Below are 18,746 nucleotides of genomic sequence, written 5' to 3' on the forward strand. Positions count from 1 at the left end.
CTCCCCCAAGCACTGCCTCCCCCTCCCTGTTCCCTGCAGGCTGTTGCCAGCAGATAAAGGCTACCCCTACACCCCTGCCCACAGTGTTGCACAGCCTCACTTTTCCCCACTTGAGCTCTGCACATCCACTTACAGCACTCCCAGGACCATGCATATGCATGGGCCCCCAATCACATCATTCAGCTCTGGGAACCACACTTTACAGCAGTCCTAGAACAGCACTTCGCACGGGCCTCGGCCATACTTCCCAGCTCTGAAAAAGTGTTGACGTATGCAGCCAGGTCACATGGGCTCCCAATCCAGGAAGGCATAACGCTAACCTGCTGCCACAGCTCTACACATGCACACAAAGAGCCCCGTGCCTTAGACTAGCACACACAGGGTTACGCCTCCCAGTGGACCTGCATAGCCACATCTTCCCTGGCCACTGGGCACCCAGGTTCTCAAGCATCAAGCCTAAATTCCCAACCTGCACCTATACCTGCCCTGAAATAAATCGCAGCACTGAGTGCCCACCCCATGCCCTGCTCCCTGCTGTACAACCAGCCTGCAAACACAAAGCCTTAGACTACTAAAAGAAATCAACTCCCAAAGAAAATCAATCAAGATATTTACATGCCACAAAGAAAGCAGAAGATCACTAAGCATACAAAATGCAGACAGACACACCCCTGCAGAATGACCAAATTGAAACACCAGAGGAGACACAGACATTGGAACAACTAATCAAAGTTGTTCATACAACTCTACTTAATAAAAAAGTAGAACAGCAAATGACATAAAGGAGATCAAGAAGACAGTAGAAGAGTACAAACAGGAATTTGAAAGAATAAATAGAAAAATAGCAGAAATCACAGAAATTAAAGACTCTGTTGACAAAAAAAAAAAAAAAAAAAAAAAAAAAAAAAAACCATACTAGAGGCATACAACCCCAGATATGAAGAGACAGAAGAAAGAATAAGTGATATAGAGGACAGGATAATTGACTTTGAAGACTCAAAACAGCAAACGGCAAAAAATCATAGAGGACATAAACATACAAGTCAAAGAAGCCCAAAGAACTCCAAACAGAATAAATCCAAATAGGCCTTCCCCAAGACACATACTTATCAGTATGTCAAATGTTGAAGAGAAGCAGAAAATACTGAAAGCAGCAAAAGAAAAACAATCTACTACATACACGGGAAATCAAATAAGACTGAGTTTAGACTACTCAACCAGCATCCTGGAGGTAGGAAGGCAGTGGGAGGAAGGCAGTGGTATGATATATTCAAGATCCTGAAAGAGAAAGACTTCCAGCCAAGAATTCTGTACTCAGCTAAATCATCCTTCAAAATTGAGGGAGAGATTAAAGTTTTCACAGACAAAGAAATCCTGTAAGAATTTGTCAACAAGAGAATGGCCCTACAAGAAATACTAAAAGGAGTTCTGCCAGCTGAAAAAAAAGGACAGGAGAGGGAGGGTCTGCAGGAGGGGACAGAATTAAAGAATGCCACTAAGGGTAATTTAAAGAATAGAAAGAGAAAGAGGGAAAAGAATATATAGATCTGACAAATAAAATAAAATAGATAGTAGAATCAAGAAACACATTTTCAGTAATAACTTTGAATGTTATTAAGACTAAACTTACCAATTAAAAGATGCAGATTGGCAGAATGGATTAAGAAACATAATCCAGACACATGGTGCTTGTAATACACTCATCTTGACACAAGGAAATAAACAGATTGAAAGCGAAAGGATGGAAAAAGATTTTCCACGCAAGTTGTAACTGAAAGAAAGCAGGAGTAGTTATACTAATATCAGACAAAATAGACTTCAAATGTAAAGACATCATAAGAGACAAAGGACACTATATACTAATTAAAGGGTCAATTCATCAAGAAGATATAACAATCATAAATGTTTATGCTCCCAATCAAGAAGCTCTAAAGTGCATGAGACAGATATTGGCAAAACTGAAAAGAGCGATAGATGTTTCAACAATAATAGTAGGAGACTTCAATACACTACTCCCCTCTATAGACAGAACAAGACAGAAGATCAATAAGGAAACAGAGAAGTTAAATAACTTGATAAATGAATTAGACTTCACAGACATATATAGGTCACTGCAGTCAAAAGCACAAGATTATACATTCTTCTCTAGCGCTCACGGAACATTCTCCAGGATAGATCATATGCTGGGGCACAAAACAGGTCTTTACAAATTTAAAAATATTGAAATAATTCAAAGCACCTTCTCTGATCACAATGGGAAGAAGGTGTATCTCAATATCACCAAAGGAGAACATTCACAAATATATGGAGATTAAATAACACATTCTTAAGTAGGTCAAACAAGAAATTGCTAGAGAAATCAGCAGCTATCTGGAGATGAATGACAGTGAGAATACCACATAACAGAACTTATGGCTGTGCTGAGAGGGAAATTTATTGTCCTAAATGCCTATATTAAAAAATAAGAAAGAGCAAAAATCAAGGACTTACCTGCCCACATGGAGGAAGCTGAGAAAGAACAGCAAACTAACTCCAAAGCAACAGGAGAAGAGAAATAACAAAGATTAAAGCAGAGATAAATGAATGGGAGAAAAAAGAACAATAGAAAGAATCAATAAAACCAAAAGTTGGTTCTTTCACAAAACAAAAAATGACAAGTGCTGGAGAAGATGCGGAGAAAGAGGCACACTTATCCACTGTTGGTAGGAATGTCAAATGGTGCAACCACTGTGGAAGGCAGTTTGGTGGTTCCTCAAAAAAACTGAATATAGAATTGCCATACGACCCAGCAATACCATTGCTAGGTATCTACTCAAAGGACTTAAGGGCAAAGACACAAACGGACATTTGCACACCAATGTTTATAGCAGCATTATTTACAATTGCAAAGAGATGGAAACAGCCAAAATTTCCATCAACAGACGAGTGGCTAAACAAACTGTGGTATATACATACGATGGAATATTATGCAGCTTTAAGACAGAATAAACTTATGAAGCATGTAATAACATGGATGGACCTAGAGAACATTATGCCGAGTGAGACTAGCCAAAAACTAAAGGACAAATACTGTATGGTCCCACTGATGTGAACCGACATTAGAGAATAAACTTGGAATATGTCATTGGTAACAGAGACCATCAGGAGTTAGAAACAGGGTAAGACAATGGGCAATTGGAGTTGAAGGGATACAGACTGTGCAACAGAACTAGATACAAAAACTCAAAAATGGACAGCACAATACTATCTAATTGTAATGTAATTATGTTAAAACACTGAATGAAGCTGCATCTGAGCTATAGTTTTTTTTTGTTTATTTGTTTGTGTTTTTTGTTTTTCTCCTTTTTTATATATATTTTTTATTTTTATTATTATTTTTATTTTTTTCTCTATATTATCATTCTATATCTTTTTCTGTTGTTTTGCTAGTTCTTTTCCTAAATCGATGCAAATGTACTAAGAAATGATGATCACACATCTATGTGATGATATTAAGAATTACTGATTGCATATGTAGAATGGAATGATTTATAAATGTTGTGTTAGTTAATTTTTTTAATTAATAAAAAAAAAGTTGGTTCTTTGAGAAAAATCAATAAAATTGATGGGCCACTAACAAGATTGACAAAGAAAAAAAGACAGGATGCAAATAAACAAAATCAGAAATGAGAAGGGGTGCATTACCACAGACCTTGAAGAAATAAATCATAAGAGGATACTATGAACAACTATATGCCAACAAACTCGACAACTTAGATGAAATGGACAAATTCCTATGCCAACAAACTCGACAACTTAGATGAAATGGACAAATTCCTGGAGACACACAAACATGCTACACTGACTCAGGAAGAAATAAAAGATCTCAACAAACCAATCAGAAGTAAAGAGATTCAATCAGTCATCAAAAATCTGCCTACAAAGAAAAGTCCAGGGCCAGATGGCTTCATAGGGGAATTTTATCAAACATTCCATAAAGAACTAACACCAATCCTGCTCAAACTTTCCCAAAAAATTGAGGAGAAAGGAACTCTACCTAACTCATTTTATGAAGCTAATATCATTTTAATACCAAAACCAGATAAAGATCCTATAAGAAAGGAAAACTACAGGCCAATCTCCTTAATGGACACAGATGCAAAAATTCTCAATAAAATATTAGCAAATCGAATCCAACAGCACATTAAAAGAATTATACACCATGATCAAGTGGGGTTTATACCAGGAATGCAAGGATGGTTCAACATAAGAAAATTAATGTAATACAGCACATTGACAAAAATTCAAAGGTAAAAATCACATGATCATCTCAACTGATGCTGAAAAAGCATCTGACAAAATTGAGTATCCTTTTCTAATAAAAGCACTCCAAAAGATAAGAATCAAAGGTAACTACCTTCATATTATAAAGGAAATATACAAAAAACCAATAGCCAGCATCATACTCAAGGGACAGAGACCGAAAGCTTTCCCCCTAAGATCAGGTACAAGACAAGGATGCCCACTGTCACCACTATTATTCAACACTGTGCTAGAAGTTTTAACGAGAGCAATCAGGCAGCACAAAAAAATAAATAGGCATCTAAATTTACAAAGGACGAAGTAAAACTCTCATTATTTGCAGATGACATGATACTACTATCGTTGGAAGATCCTGAGAAATGTACAGCAAACTTACTTGAGCTAATAGAGAAATTCATCAAGGTAGTGGGACATAAAATTAATGTGCAAAAATCAGTAACATTTCTATACACAAACAATGACCTAGCTGAGGACTCAGTTAAGGAAAAAAATTCTATTCAAAACAGCAACAAAAGAATCAAATACTTAGGAATGAACTTAACTAGGGACATAAAGGGCTTGTACACAGAAAACTACATAACATTCCTAAAAGAAATCAAAGGAGATCTAACTAGGGGAAAGACATTCCTTGTTCATGGATAAAAAGGATAAATATAGTTAAGATGTCAATTCTCCCAATGCGAGCTACAGATTCAACACAGTACCAATAAAAATTCCAACAACATACTTTGAAGATTTGGAAAAGCTAACTACCAAATTCATCTGGAAGGGAAAGAGATCCCAAATAGCTAAAAGCATTCTAAAAAAGAAGAATGAAGTGGGAGGATAAACACTCCCTGACTTTAAAACCTATTGTATAGCTGCAGTGGTCAAAACAGCATGGTACTGGCACAAAGACAGAAGCATTCACTAATGGAACTAAATTGAGTGCAGAAATAGACCACCAAATCTATGGCCATCTGACTTTTGACAAGGCCCCCAAATCCTCTGAACTGGGACAAAATAGTCTTTTCAATAATTGGGCATTGAAGAACTAGATATCAATAGACAAGAGAAAAAAGAAAGAGGACCCCTATCTTACACCCTACACAAAAATTAACTCAAAATGGATCAAACACCTAAATATAAGAACTAGCACTGTAAAGCTTCTAGAAGAAAATGTAGGGAAACATCTTCAAGACCTAATACTAGGAGGTAGCTTCTTAAACTTTACACCCAAAGCACAAGCAACAAAAGAAAAAAACAGATAAAAGGGAACTCCTCAAAATCAAATGCTTCTGTACCTCAAATGACTTTGTCAAAAAGGTGAAGAGGCAGCACACTCAATGGGAGAAAATATTTGGAAATCACATATCGGACAAAGGTTTGATTTCCTCTATATGCAAAGAAATCATACACTCAACAACAAAAGAACAAACAACCCAATTATAAAAGGAGCTAAAGATGTGAGCAGGCATTTTTCTGATGAGCAAATGCAGATGGCTCAAAAGCACATAAAGAGATGCTCATTTTCACTGGCTATAAGGGAAATGCAAATCAAGACTACAATGAAATACAACTCACACCTATAAGAATGGCTACTATTAAACAAACAGGAAATTATAAATGCTGGAGAGGATGTAGAGAAACTGGGACACTTATGCACTGCTGGTGGGAATGTACTATGGTGCAGCCACTATGGAAGACTGTTTGGCAGTTCCTTAGGAAACTAAATATCAAGTTGCCCTATGACCCAGCAATAGCACTACTTGGGATATGCCCAGAAAAGCTGAAAGCAATGACAAAAACAGACATTTGCACACCAATGTTCATAGCAATATTATTCACAATTGCCAAAAGATGGAAACAAATCAAATGCCTATCACCAGACAAGCAGGTCAACAAAATGTGGTATATACATACGATAGAATATTATGCAGCAGTAAGACAAAATGATGTCCTGAAGCACATGACAAGACAGATGAGCCTTGAGGACATAATGCTGAGTGAAATTAGCCAGACACAAAAGGATAGATACTGTATGATTCCACTTTTTTTTTTTAACATGGGCAGGCACCAGGAATCGAACCCGGGTCCTCTGGCATGGCAGGCAAGCACTCTTGTCTGCTGAGCCACCGTGGCCTGCCCTGATTCCACTTTTATGACCAGTATAAAGGTATAATCAGAGGCTTCTAATACAGAATATAGGGGACTCAGAGATACAAAGAAGCTAGAAATGGGTGAACCGTTAGCTAACGAGGTTGAACTTCAATGTAAGGGAATAGATAGGAGTGAAGGTGATTCTCTAGTAGGTCTAGAAGTAATATTACCATATTGAAGATGAAAAAGATTGAAAGGGGTTGTATAAACCTACATGTCCCATTGATTCACACTAGAAATACGAATTAGTTCTCATAAGTATTACTTCAAAGATATGATTCTTGTATAAAGAGTGTTTAAGTGCAGGGCACAGGGGGAAAACTGCTATTGCATGCTATGAACTACATTCAAAAGGAAACCATCAGCATTACCACAGCAACAGCAGAGGTATATAATGGGGAGAGGGACAAGAGTTAAGAAAAGGTTTAGATTTCCACTTGGCGAGGGTGTTTGCTGGTTTTCTTGGACAATGAAATGATCTAAATTTGAGAATGTTGATGGACTGTGGACTTTGGGCTTTCTACATGATGATGCCCAATGAATGCAGGTGGCTGAAGGACACACTGACTGAGAATTAGATTGGCAAACGATGGGGTATACTTATCAACGAAGGCTGTGCTGCTACAAAAAGGAACAAAGTCGTGAGGCATGCAATGAGGTGAATGAACATGTGGGACATTTGGTGAGACAAAACAAGCCAGAAACAAAAAAACAACAATGGTATGGTCTCCTTTAGAAAATGCTTATAAGAGAACAGGGGCCTAGATTGTAAGCTTTTAGAGTAGACACACAAGTCTGGAGTGGTGATTATTATTTCTGGATTTTGAGAGGCTGTTTTATATATATAACCTGATATTTAGAGATAAGAACAAAGTCAAACAGGCTGGGGTTAAAGTAATTCAGAACATAAGGTAAGGAAGACAGTGTCTGTATTTTAGAACCACACATTCTCTTTGAGACCAATGGAAGAAAGGTTTATTTGATCTGGAAATGAAATTCTCTGTACTACATAATCTAATTCAATCTGTCTGTATAGCTCATTTGAACAGTTGAAACACAGGGAGCACAGAATAAGAAAGAGGTCCTTTAATCCTATATAGATTATTGTAATACCTGGAAACATCCTAGAGAATATTAAGCAAATAATCAAAAAGTATTGGCAAAGTCCTCTGAGGGAGGGGAGAAAGAATATAGAACTATGAAATCTTACCATCAGGGAATCCCCTGATACCTTGTCAAACTTAAGAGTCACCCAAATCAATAGGCTATGTCCTCAATCATGAGACTTACTCTTGTGAAGCTTATGACGGTAGCAGAGAAGCTTAGACTGTCTATAGGCATGCCTAAGAGTTACTTCTGGAGGGTCCCTGTTGTTGCTCAGATGTGGCCTCAGTCTCTCTAAGCCCAACTCTGCAAGTGAAATCATTGCCCTCCCCACTACGTGGGACATGACATCCAGGGGTAAAAGTCTCCCTGGCAATGTGGGAGATGACTCCCAGGGATAAATCCAGACCTGGCACCATGAGATCAACAATTCCATCCTGACCAAAATGGGGAAAAGAAGTGTAATTAATAAAGTATCAGTGGCAGAGAGAGTTCAAATAGAGTCGAGAGGCTACTATAGAGGTTAAGAAGCTTAACAAGCTTCAGTTAGACCTTGCTACCTATCACAACCTGCCAACCCCCAACCAGGATCATTCCAGCCAATCCTAAAGAATACCTAGGGAAACATATAACATTCCACAAGGGTTCCAGGCACTAGAGTAATTTTCCAGAAACCTACAATCTCCAGATGGGTCCCTGGTCGAGATAAATCCTGAAACCTAGCCCAGCCTCTTCAGAACATCAGATAGTTTCATCTCCCTACCCCATATTAACAACAGACCCTTCCAATATAAAAATTTAGAACTGCCATATCCCAAACACTCCTAAAGAGAGGTATGGAAAGATCAAAGGTGATGGTGGAGTTATACAGTGAAGATAGGATTTAACCAATGAATATGAATGCTGAATGATTAAATTGATATATCCTTTAGTCTCCAGTATTTTAGAGCAGCTAGAAGTAAAAACCTAAAATTGTTGAAGTATAACCCATGTCAAAGTCTGAAATATGTTCTACAGCTAATTATGGTTCTGTGCTTTGAAATTTATAGCTTTTTTTATGTATATATGTTGTTTTTCACAAAAAAAAAAGAAGGAAAAAAAGTCAATTGTGATCTCCCTCCTTCCCGGGCCGGCTGAGAGTCTCGGAGAGGCAAGTTTCCCAAGCCGAGGCGGTCGGCGCCCCTCTTTTGCGGGCGGCTTCGAGTCTCGGCTTCGAGTCTCGGCTTCGAGTCCGCGGCTACGAGTCTCGGATCAGAGGGCTATCCAAGCCGCGGTGGGCCCCCCCGCGCGGGCGGCTTCCTGCTCCGGTGTGGAATTCCCCAGGCCGCGGCGGCCGGTGACCGACGGCCCTAACCCGCGGGCGACTTCCTGGTCCGGTGGCGAATTCCCCGGGCCCGCTGTGGCCGGCGACCAGCCACAGGGTCCCCTCAAGCCGCGGCGGCTGACACCCCCACCACGCGCGGCCCCTGAACCAACGGAGAGAATTGGATCGGAAATCCCCAAGCCACGGAGATCGGTGACCGGGGGGATCCATTCCAAACACTTGAGAAAAACGTGTGCCACGAGCGCCACCTACTGGGCAGGATAAGAAAAACAGAACCCAGAGATTTCACAGAAAAATCTTACAACCTTGTTGGGTCCGACACCCAGGGAAATCTGAATAAATGCCCAGACGCCAGCAGCAGAAGATAACTGTCCACGCTCAGAAGACTGAGAATATGGCCCAGTCAAAGGAACAAACCAATAGTTCAAATGAGATAGAAGAGCTGAGACAACTAATGCTGAATATACGAACAGAAATGGAAAACCTCTTCAAAAATGAAATCGATAAATTGAGGGAGGACATGAAGAGGACATGGGCTGAACATAAAGAAGAAACAGAAAAACTGAAAAAACAAATCACAGAACTTATGGGAGTGAAGGACAAAGAAGAAAAAATGGAAAAAACAATGGATACCTACAATGATACATTTAAAGAGACAGAAGATAGAATTAGTGATTTGGAGGATGGAACATCTGAATTTCAAAAAGAAACAGAAACTATCGGGAAAAGAATGGAAAAATTTGAACAGGGTATCAGGGAACTCAAGGACAATATGAACCGCACAAATATACGTGTTGTGGGTGTCCCAGAAGGAGAAGAGAAGGGAAAAGGAGGAGAAAAACTAATGGAAGAAATTTTCACTGAAAATTTCCCAACTCTTATGAAAGACCTAAAATTACAGATCCAAGAAGTGCAGGGCACCCTAAAGAGATTAGAAACAAATAGGCGTTCTTCAAGACACTTACTAGTTAGAATGTCAGAGGTCAAAGAGAAAGAGAGGATCTTGAAAGCAGCAAGAGAAAAACAATCCATCACATACAAGGGAAACCCAATAAGACTATGTGTAGATTTCTCGGCAGAAACCATGGAAGCTAAAAGACAGTGGGATGATATATTTAAATTACTAAAAGAGAAAAACTGCCAACCAAGACTCCTATATCCAGCAAAATTATCCTTCAAAAATGAGGGAGAAATTAAAACATTCTCAGACAAAAAGTCACTGAGAGAATTTGTGACCAAGAGACCAGCTCTGCAAGAAATACTAAAGGGAGCACTAGAGTCAGATACAAAAAGACAGAAAAGAGAGGTATGGAGAAGAGTGTAGAAAGAAGGAAAATCAGATATGATATATATAATACAAAAGGCAAAATGTTAGAGGAAAATATTATTCAAACAGTAATAACACTAAATGTCAATGGACTGAATTCCCCAATCAAAAGACATAGATTGGCAGAATGGATTAAAAAACAGGATCCTTCTATATGCTGTCTACAGGAAACACATCTTAGACCCAAAGATAAACATAGGTTGAAAGTGAAAGGTTGGGAAAAGATATTTCATGCAAATAACAATCAGAGAAGAGCAGGAGTGGCTACACTAATATCCAACAAATTAGACTTCAAATGTAAAACAATTAAAAGAGACAAAGAAGGACACTATTTACTAATAAAAGGAACAATTAAACAAGAAGACATACTAATCATAAATATTTACGCACCGAACCAGAATGCCCCAAAATACGTGAGGAATACACTGCAAACACTGGAAAGGGAAATAGACTCATATACCATAATAGCTGGAGACTTCAATTCACCACTCTCATCAATGGACAGAACATCTAGACAGAGGATCAATAAAGAAATAGAGAATCTGAATATTACTATAAATGAGCTAGACTTAACAGACATTTATAGGACATTACATCCCACAACAGCAGGATACACCTTTTTTTCAAGTGCTCATGGATCATTCTCAAAGATAGACCATATGCTGGGTCACAAAGCAAGTCTTAACAAATTTAAAAAGATTGAAATCATACACAACACTTTCTCGGATCATAAAGGAATGAAGTTGGAAATCAATAATACGCAGAGTGCCAGAAAATTCACAAATACATGGAGGCGCAACAACACACTCCTAAACAACGAGTGGGTCAAAGAAGAAATTGCTAGAGAAATTAGCAAATACCTCGAGGCGAATGAAAATGAAAACACAACATATCAAAACTTATGGGACGCAGTAAAGGCAGTGCTAAGAGGGAAATTTATTGCCCTAAATGCCTTTATCAGAAAAGAAGAAAAGGCAAAAATTCAGGAATTAACTATCCATTTGGAAGAACTGGAGAAAGAACAGCAAACTAATCCCAAAGCAAGCAAAAGGAAAGAAATAACAAAGATTAGAGCAGAAATAAACGAAATTGAAAACATGAAAACAATAGAGAAAATCAATAAGGCCAGAAGTTGGTTCTATGAGAAAATCAATAAGATTGATGGGCCCTTAGCAAGATTGACAAAAAGAAGAAGAGAGAGGATGCAAATAAATAAGATCAGAAATGGAAGAGGAGACATAACTACTGACCTCACAGAAATAAAGGAGGTAATAACAGGATACTATGAACAACTTTACGCTAATAAATACAACAATTTAGAGGAAATGGACGGGTTCCTGGAAAGACATGAACAACCAACTTTGACTCAAGAAGACATAGATGACCTCAACAAACCAATCACAAGTAAAGAAACTGAATCAGTCATTCAAAAGCTTCCTAAAAAGAAAAGTCCAGGACCAGACGGCTTCACATGTGAATTCTATCAAACATTCCAGAAAGAATTAGTACCAACTCTCCTCAAACTCTTCAAAAAAATCGAAGTGGAGGGAAAACTACCTAATTCATTCTATGAAGCCAACATCACCCTCATACCAAAACCAGGCAAAGATATTACAAAAAAAGAAAACTACAGGCCAATCTCTCTAATGAATATAGATGCAAAAATCCTCAACAAAATTCTAGCAAATCGTATCCAACAACACATTAAAAGAATTATACATCATGACCAAGTAGGATTCATCCCAGGTATGCAAGGATGGTTCAACATAAGAAAATCAATTAATGTAATACACCATATCAACAAATCAAAGCAGAAAAATCACATGATCATCTCAATTGATGCAGAGAAGGCATTTGACAAGATTCAACATCCTTTCCTGTTGAAAACACTTCAAAGGATAGGAATACAAGGGAACTTCCTTAAAATGATAGAGGGAATATATGAAAAACCCACAGCTAATATCATCCTCAATGGGGAAAAATTGAAAACTTTCCCCCTAAGATCAGGAACAAGACAAGGATGTCCACTATCACCACTATTATGCAACATTGTGTTGGAGGTTCTAGCCAGAGCAATTAGACAAGAAAAAGAAATACAAGGCATCAAAATTGGAAAGGAAGAAGTAAAACTATCACTGTTTGCAGACAATATGATACTATACGTCGAAAACCCGGAAAAATCCACAACAAAACTACTAGAGCTAATAAATGAGTACAGCAAAGTAGCAGGTTACAAGACCAACATTCAAAAATCTGTAGCATTTCTATACACTAGCAATGAACAAGCGGAGGGGGAAATCAAGAAACGAATCCCATTTACAATTGCAACTAAAAGAATAAAATACCTAGGAATAAATTTAACTAAAGAGACAAAAAACTGCTAAAAGAAATCACAGAAGACCTAAATAGATGGAAGGGCACACCGTGTTCATGGATTGGAAGACTAAATATAGTTAAGATGTCAATCCTACCTAAATTGATTTACAGATTCAATGCAATACCAATCAAAATCCCAACAACTTATTTTTCAGAAATAGAAAAATCAATAAGCAAATTTATCTGGAAGGGCAGGGTGCCCCGAATTGCTAAAAACATCTTGAGGGAAAAAAACGAAGCTGGAGGTCTTGCACTGCCTGACTTTAAGGCATATTATGAAGCCACAGTGGTCAAAACAGCATGGTATTGGCATAAAGATAGATATATCGACCAATGGAATCGAATAGAGTGCTCAGATATAGACCCTCTTATCTATGGGCATTTGATCTTTGATAAGGCAGTCAAGCCAACTCACCTGGGACAGAACAGTCTCTTCAATAAATGGTGCCTAGAGAACTGGATATCCATATGCAAAAGAATGAAAGAAGACCCATATCTCACACCCTACACAAAAGTTAACTCAAAATGGATCAAAGATCTAAACATTAGGTCTAAGACCATAAAACAGTTAGAGGAAAATGTAGGGAGATATCTTATGAATCTTACAATTGGAGGCAGTTTTATGGACCTTAAACCTAAAGCAAGAGCACTGAAGAAGGAAATAAATAAATGGGAGCTCCTCAAAATTAAACACTTTTGTGCATCAAAGAACTTCATCAAGAAAGTAGAAAGACAGCCTACACAATGGGAGACAATATTTGGAAACAACATATCAGATAAAGGTCTAGTATCCAGAATTTATAATGAGATTGTTCAACTCAACAACAAAAAGACAGCCAACCCAATTACAAAATGGGAAAAAGACTTGAATAGACACCTCTCAGAGGAGGAAATACAAACTGCCAAAAGGCACATGAAGAGATGCTCAATGTCCCTGGCCATTAGAGAAATGCAAATCAAAACCACAATGAGATATCATCTCACACCCACCAGAATGGCCATTATCAACAAAACAGAAAATGACAAGTGCTGGAGAGGATGCGGAGAAAGAGGCACACTTATCCACTGTTGGTGGGAATGTCAAATGGTGCAACCACTGTGGAAGGCAGTTTGGTGGTTCCTCAAAAAGTTGAATATAGAATTGCCATACGACCCAGCAAGACCATTGCTGGGAATCTACTCAAAGGAATTAAGGGCAAAAACTCAAACGGACATTTGCACACCAATGTTTATAGCAGCGTTATTTACAATTGCAAAGAGATGGAAACAGCCAAAATGTCCATCAACAGACGAGTGGCTAAACAAACTGTGGTATATACATACGATGGAATATTATGCAACTTTAAGGCAGGATAAACTTATGAAGCATGTAATAACATGGATGGACCTAGAGAACATTATGCTGAGTGAGTCTAGCCAAAAACTAAAAGACAAATACTGTATGGTCCGAATGATGTGAATCGACACTCGAGAATAAACTTGGAATATGTCATTGGTAACAGAGTTCAGCAGGAGTTAGAAACAGGGTAAGATAATGGGTAATTGGAGCTGATGGGATACAGACTGTGCAATAGGACTAGATACAAAAACTCAAAAATGGACAGCACAATAATACCTAATTGTAAAGTAATCATGTTAAAACACTGAATGAAGCTGCATCCGAGCTATAGGTTTTTATTTTGTTTTGTTTTGCTTTGTTTTGTTCTTACTATTATCACTTTTATTTTTTTCTCTATATTAACATTCTATATCTTTTTCAGTTATATTGCTAGTTCTTCTAAACCGATGTAAATGTACTAAGAAACGATGATCATGCATCTATGTGATGATGTTAAGAATTACTGATTGCATATGTAGAATGGTATGATTTCTAAAAAAAAAAAAAAAATGGACAGCACAATACTACCTAATTGTAATGTAATTATGTTAAAACACTGAATGAAGCTGTATCTGAGCTATAGTTTTTTTTTTGTTTTTTTCTTATATATTTTTGTATTTTTTATTTTTATTTTTATTTTTTCTCTATATTATCATTTTATTTCTTTTTCTGTTGTCTTGCTATTTCTTTTTCTAAATCGATGCATATGTACTAAGAAATCATGATCATACATCTATGTGATGATAGTAAGAATTACTGATTGCATATGTAGAATGGAATGATTTCTAAATGCTGTGTTAGATAATTTTTTTTAATTAATAAAAAAGAAAAAAAAAGTCAATTGTGATGATAAAAAAAAATATTTAAGCCCTCTAGCCTCCTATATCATGGAACAGCTAGTAGGAAAAATATGAGAGGATCGTATGGTAGCCCAAGACAAACTCTGGGATCTGTCCTGTAACCACTTGAAGAATGCGTTGTTCTTTGCTTTGCATATGTTATACTATACAACAAAAAAAGTTAAAAGAAAAAAAAAAGCAATTAAACACACCAGACTCCTACATACATACTAACAAGAAGAGTATACCCTATCACATATCAAAAAGAAATCTTCATCATCTTGAAAAACGATAAAACCATCTTTCAGTGAGAGCAGTAGTCTAACGTTTTCTGAAATAGTTCAAAACATAAAACATTCCTATTCCATTGTAAGATTTTGAGCATATATCTTAGCAAGACAAAGGCACAGGCTGGTGGCCTGTAAGCATGGTGGGAAGAAAAGGGGCTGGCCGAGGCTGCCGTGGGCCTGGGAGGCTCCAGGGGCTCTGCTGACACAGTCACAGGGAGGGAACACAGAGAGTAGCAGACGGAAGCCCTGCGGTTCACTGGGCACAGGCTCTGTTTCTGAGACAGAAAGGGATCTGGCTATATAACAGGGAAAAGTTTGATTTGACTGAAATACACTGTGGAGGAAGAGGAGTGGTGGGAGATAAATGAGAAGGGCAGGCCCTAAACAACAAATGAAAATGTGTGTATATTTATCTATTGCTAAAGAAAGGTAGGTTGTGATTCTCTCTCCCTCTCCCAACATGGCGGCCTCAATGAAAAAGAGGAATAAGAAGGGGAAGACTATCTCCCTAACAGACTTCCTGGCTGAGGGTGGGGGAATTGGTGGAGGAAGCATCTATGTTCCCAAACCAGTCAGCTGGGCTGATGAAACAGACAACCTGGAAGGAGATGTTTCAACCACGTGGCACAGTAATGATGACGATGTATATGAGGCACCGCCAGTGGACTGCTCCACCCTTACCACTGCTGCACAGGCTGCTTGGGAACCCAATATCGACTGGAGCCGTCTTCCCAAATCGCCACCCTACGCCGCTTTTCTAGGGAACCTGCCCTATGATGTGACAGAAGACTCCATTAAAGAATACTTTAGAGGATTAAATATCAGTGCAGTACATTTACCACGTGAACACAGCAATCCAGAGGGGCTGAAAGGTTTTGGTTATGCCATTTGAGGAATTGGATTCCCTATTCAGTGCCCTAAGCCTCAACAAAGAGTCTCTAGATAACAGAAGAATTCAAGTAGACGTTGCTGATCAAGCACAGGATAAAGACTGAGATGGATACTTTTGGCTGAGATAGAAATCAGGATTCTGACAAAACAGATTCAGACTGGATGGCCCATCCTGCCACACACAGCTTTGATGACTACCCACATAGAAGAGATGATGATAGCTTTGGGGACAAGTACCGTGATTGCTATGATTCAGACCAGTATAGTGATGGATATCGTGATGGTTATCATGATGGCCCATGCCAGGATATGGATCGCTATGGGGGCCAGGATCGTTCTGATGACCGAGGCAGCAGAGGCTATGATAGAGGCTATGACTCCAGAATCGGCAGCAGTAGGAGAGCATTTGGTAGTGGGTACCACAGAGATGATGAATAACTACAGAGATGAGGGAATGCTATAAAGACCAATATGACAGATGGGATGATCAGTGGTGGTGCTCCAGAGATGATTATTCTTAAGATGATTATAGGCATGATGATAGAAGTCCACCTCAAATACCCAAACTGAATCTAAAGCCTCAAAGTACTCTAAGGAAAATGATTCCTCTACTAGCACTTCCCAGTCCATCTTTGGAGGGGCAAAGCCTATTAGCTCAGCTGCTAGAGAATGGGAAGTAGAAGCACAGCTACAGAAGGAAGAGAAGAAATCATAGCATCAGCTGGATGGGCCAAAATTAGAACAACGGCCTCAGGAAACACACCTAAGTTGGCAAAGTGAAGAAACTTAGGTACAGGAATGGTCAAGGACAGGAAATAAGTCATTGCAGACCCAGACCCCTACCACATCCGGCAGAAATGCGCAAAGGAGAGAAAGCAAGAAACCTCTGGAAAATGAAACACTCAGTAAGGAAGAAGACTGTCATTCTCCAACTTCTAAGTCTTCCAAATCTGATCAGCCTCTATAGGTAATGACAGCCCCTCCACCAAAGGAGAATGCTTGGGTGAAGAGAAGTTCTAATACTCCTGCTCAATCTCAGAGTTCAGACACAGAGCAGCAATCTCCTACAAGTGGTGGAAAAGAACCTTCAGCTCAACCATTGAGGAAGGACCAGGAAGAAAAGCAGATGAAAACAAAGTAGATGGGGTGAGTATCCCAAAGGCCAAAGTGGGAACTCCATCTGTGGTACAGGAGATGGAGGGAGCAAAGGCCACTGGAAGGTGCTATTGATAAGCATTGATAAGATCTACTACCCTTTCTCAAAATACTCTACATTCTACAACTAATCTGAGACATTTACTTTAGATGGGTGTTTTCTTAGAAAAGCTTTGAGAACTGACCAGTCCTTCAGAAGATTTTAGAGAACATTCAGAAAGCATCTCTTAGAGTGGACCACTCCCTATGAGAATTTCCATAGATGGCTAATTCCATATAATAATATTATTTTACTATTAATACAATCGTAATCTCATTTAATCCTGACCATGAAGTAGCACTATCATAACCCTGTTTTACAGACAGCCTTGCTAACAGGCTTAGAAAAGGAGAAGGACCTTTCCCCAGATCACAAGGTCCACTGGTAGAGCTGTTATTTCATCAGGTCTTTCAACTGCAGGGAGCATGTTTCTAACACAAGGCAATGCTGCTTCCGTGACCCCATTCTTTCCACTGGCACATTTGGACTGTAAGGCCCTGTCAATTCGCACCCTATGGGGTCTCTAGGGGTCTCTAAGTACTACAGAGTAACAGCAGCATAAAGAACTTCCCAATATTGTATTATTAGCAGAAGTGGAGAAGACAGAGTCATTATTCTGTATTCAATGGCTTTTGGTGAGGATTACTCTTAAAACTTCCCTGGGATGTCATATCCCCTAAATAATTCATATCTCTAAATTCTGACTGAGTGCTGTATATGTTTCCAAATCTTCAAATAACCATATGTAATTTCCATAAGGTCACCATTTGGGCAAGCTATACTTAATCTAAACAAATGATGGAATCATCACTTAAATTTAAGGCTAAGGCTAGTTCAAACAATCTAGTGTGGGGGCTGAGGGGCATGACATGAAAGGAATATCACATAGAAATCACAGATGCAAAAACTGGAAAAAATATATATATCTGACTTACAGTGATTTTCCAATGTCAAAAATCAAATATTTTACATAAAATGGAATAATTAACAAATTTTAGTATTCCTTGCTGCTACATCTTTAGCAGATCAAGCAAACAAGCCAATTATCTCTCTGAAAGAATGTTAAAAGAGAAATTATATTTTTTTATACAACTACAGGGAGCAAGATATAAAGCTTCACAACTATAAACACATTTGTAAAACAGTATCTTAGGTTTTATCATACATTCTAAGAACTCACTGTTTATCACAGTCAAATTATTACAGATTTTGAATAACAATCTGCTTTCAGATTATATTCAAATGTGTACAAATTATGAGCTGAAAAAGTATGATTATATAAAGGTTATGAGACAACTATGCTTTATAAGACTGGTTTTGGAAACAGTGACATAACAGAGGACCAAAGAGGAGGGAAAAAAAGGAAAATTAATTAAGTAAGTAAGCTCTTTAGCACACTAACTGATCTTTTAATACCTCATCACATAGGTGCAGAAATGAGTATAAAGCTATCATTTTCAGCTTTTATGACCAATGCCAAAAGAAATAATTAAACTAAAGTCCAATTTTGGAAAGGTATCTAATACACTTGATGACTGAATAATACATGTTAAAAAGATTTTAAAGTTTAATTATAACCAA

The 18,746-nt window shown here is 38.2% G+C and overlaps 1 protein-coding gene and 1 pseudogene across 1 annotated transcript in view; one reads left to right on the forward strand and one right to left on the reverse strand.

The window, feature by feature from the left end:
- Positions 1–18,746, reverse strand: part of MIPEP (mitochondrial intermediate peptidase) — a 208,707-nt gene that overhangs the window by 152,201 nt on the left and 37,760 nt on the right. The window lies entirely within an intron of this gene.
- Positions 15,540–17,256, forward strand: LOC143679669 (eukaryotic translation initiation factor 4B pseudogene; annotated as a pseudogene).

This window comes from Tamandua tetradactyla, chromosome 4 (assembly GCF_023851605.1).
Source record: "Tamandua tetradactyla isolate mTamTet1 chromosome 4, mTamTet1.pri, whole genome shotgun sequence".
Lineage (NCBI taxonomy): Eukaryota > Metazoa > Chordata > Mammalia > Pilosa > Myrmecophagidae > Tamandua > Tamandua tetradactyla.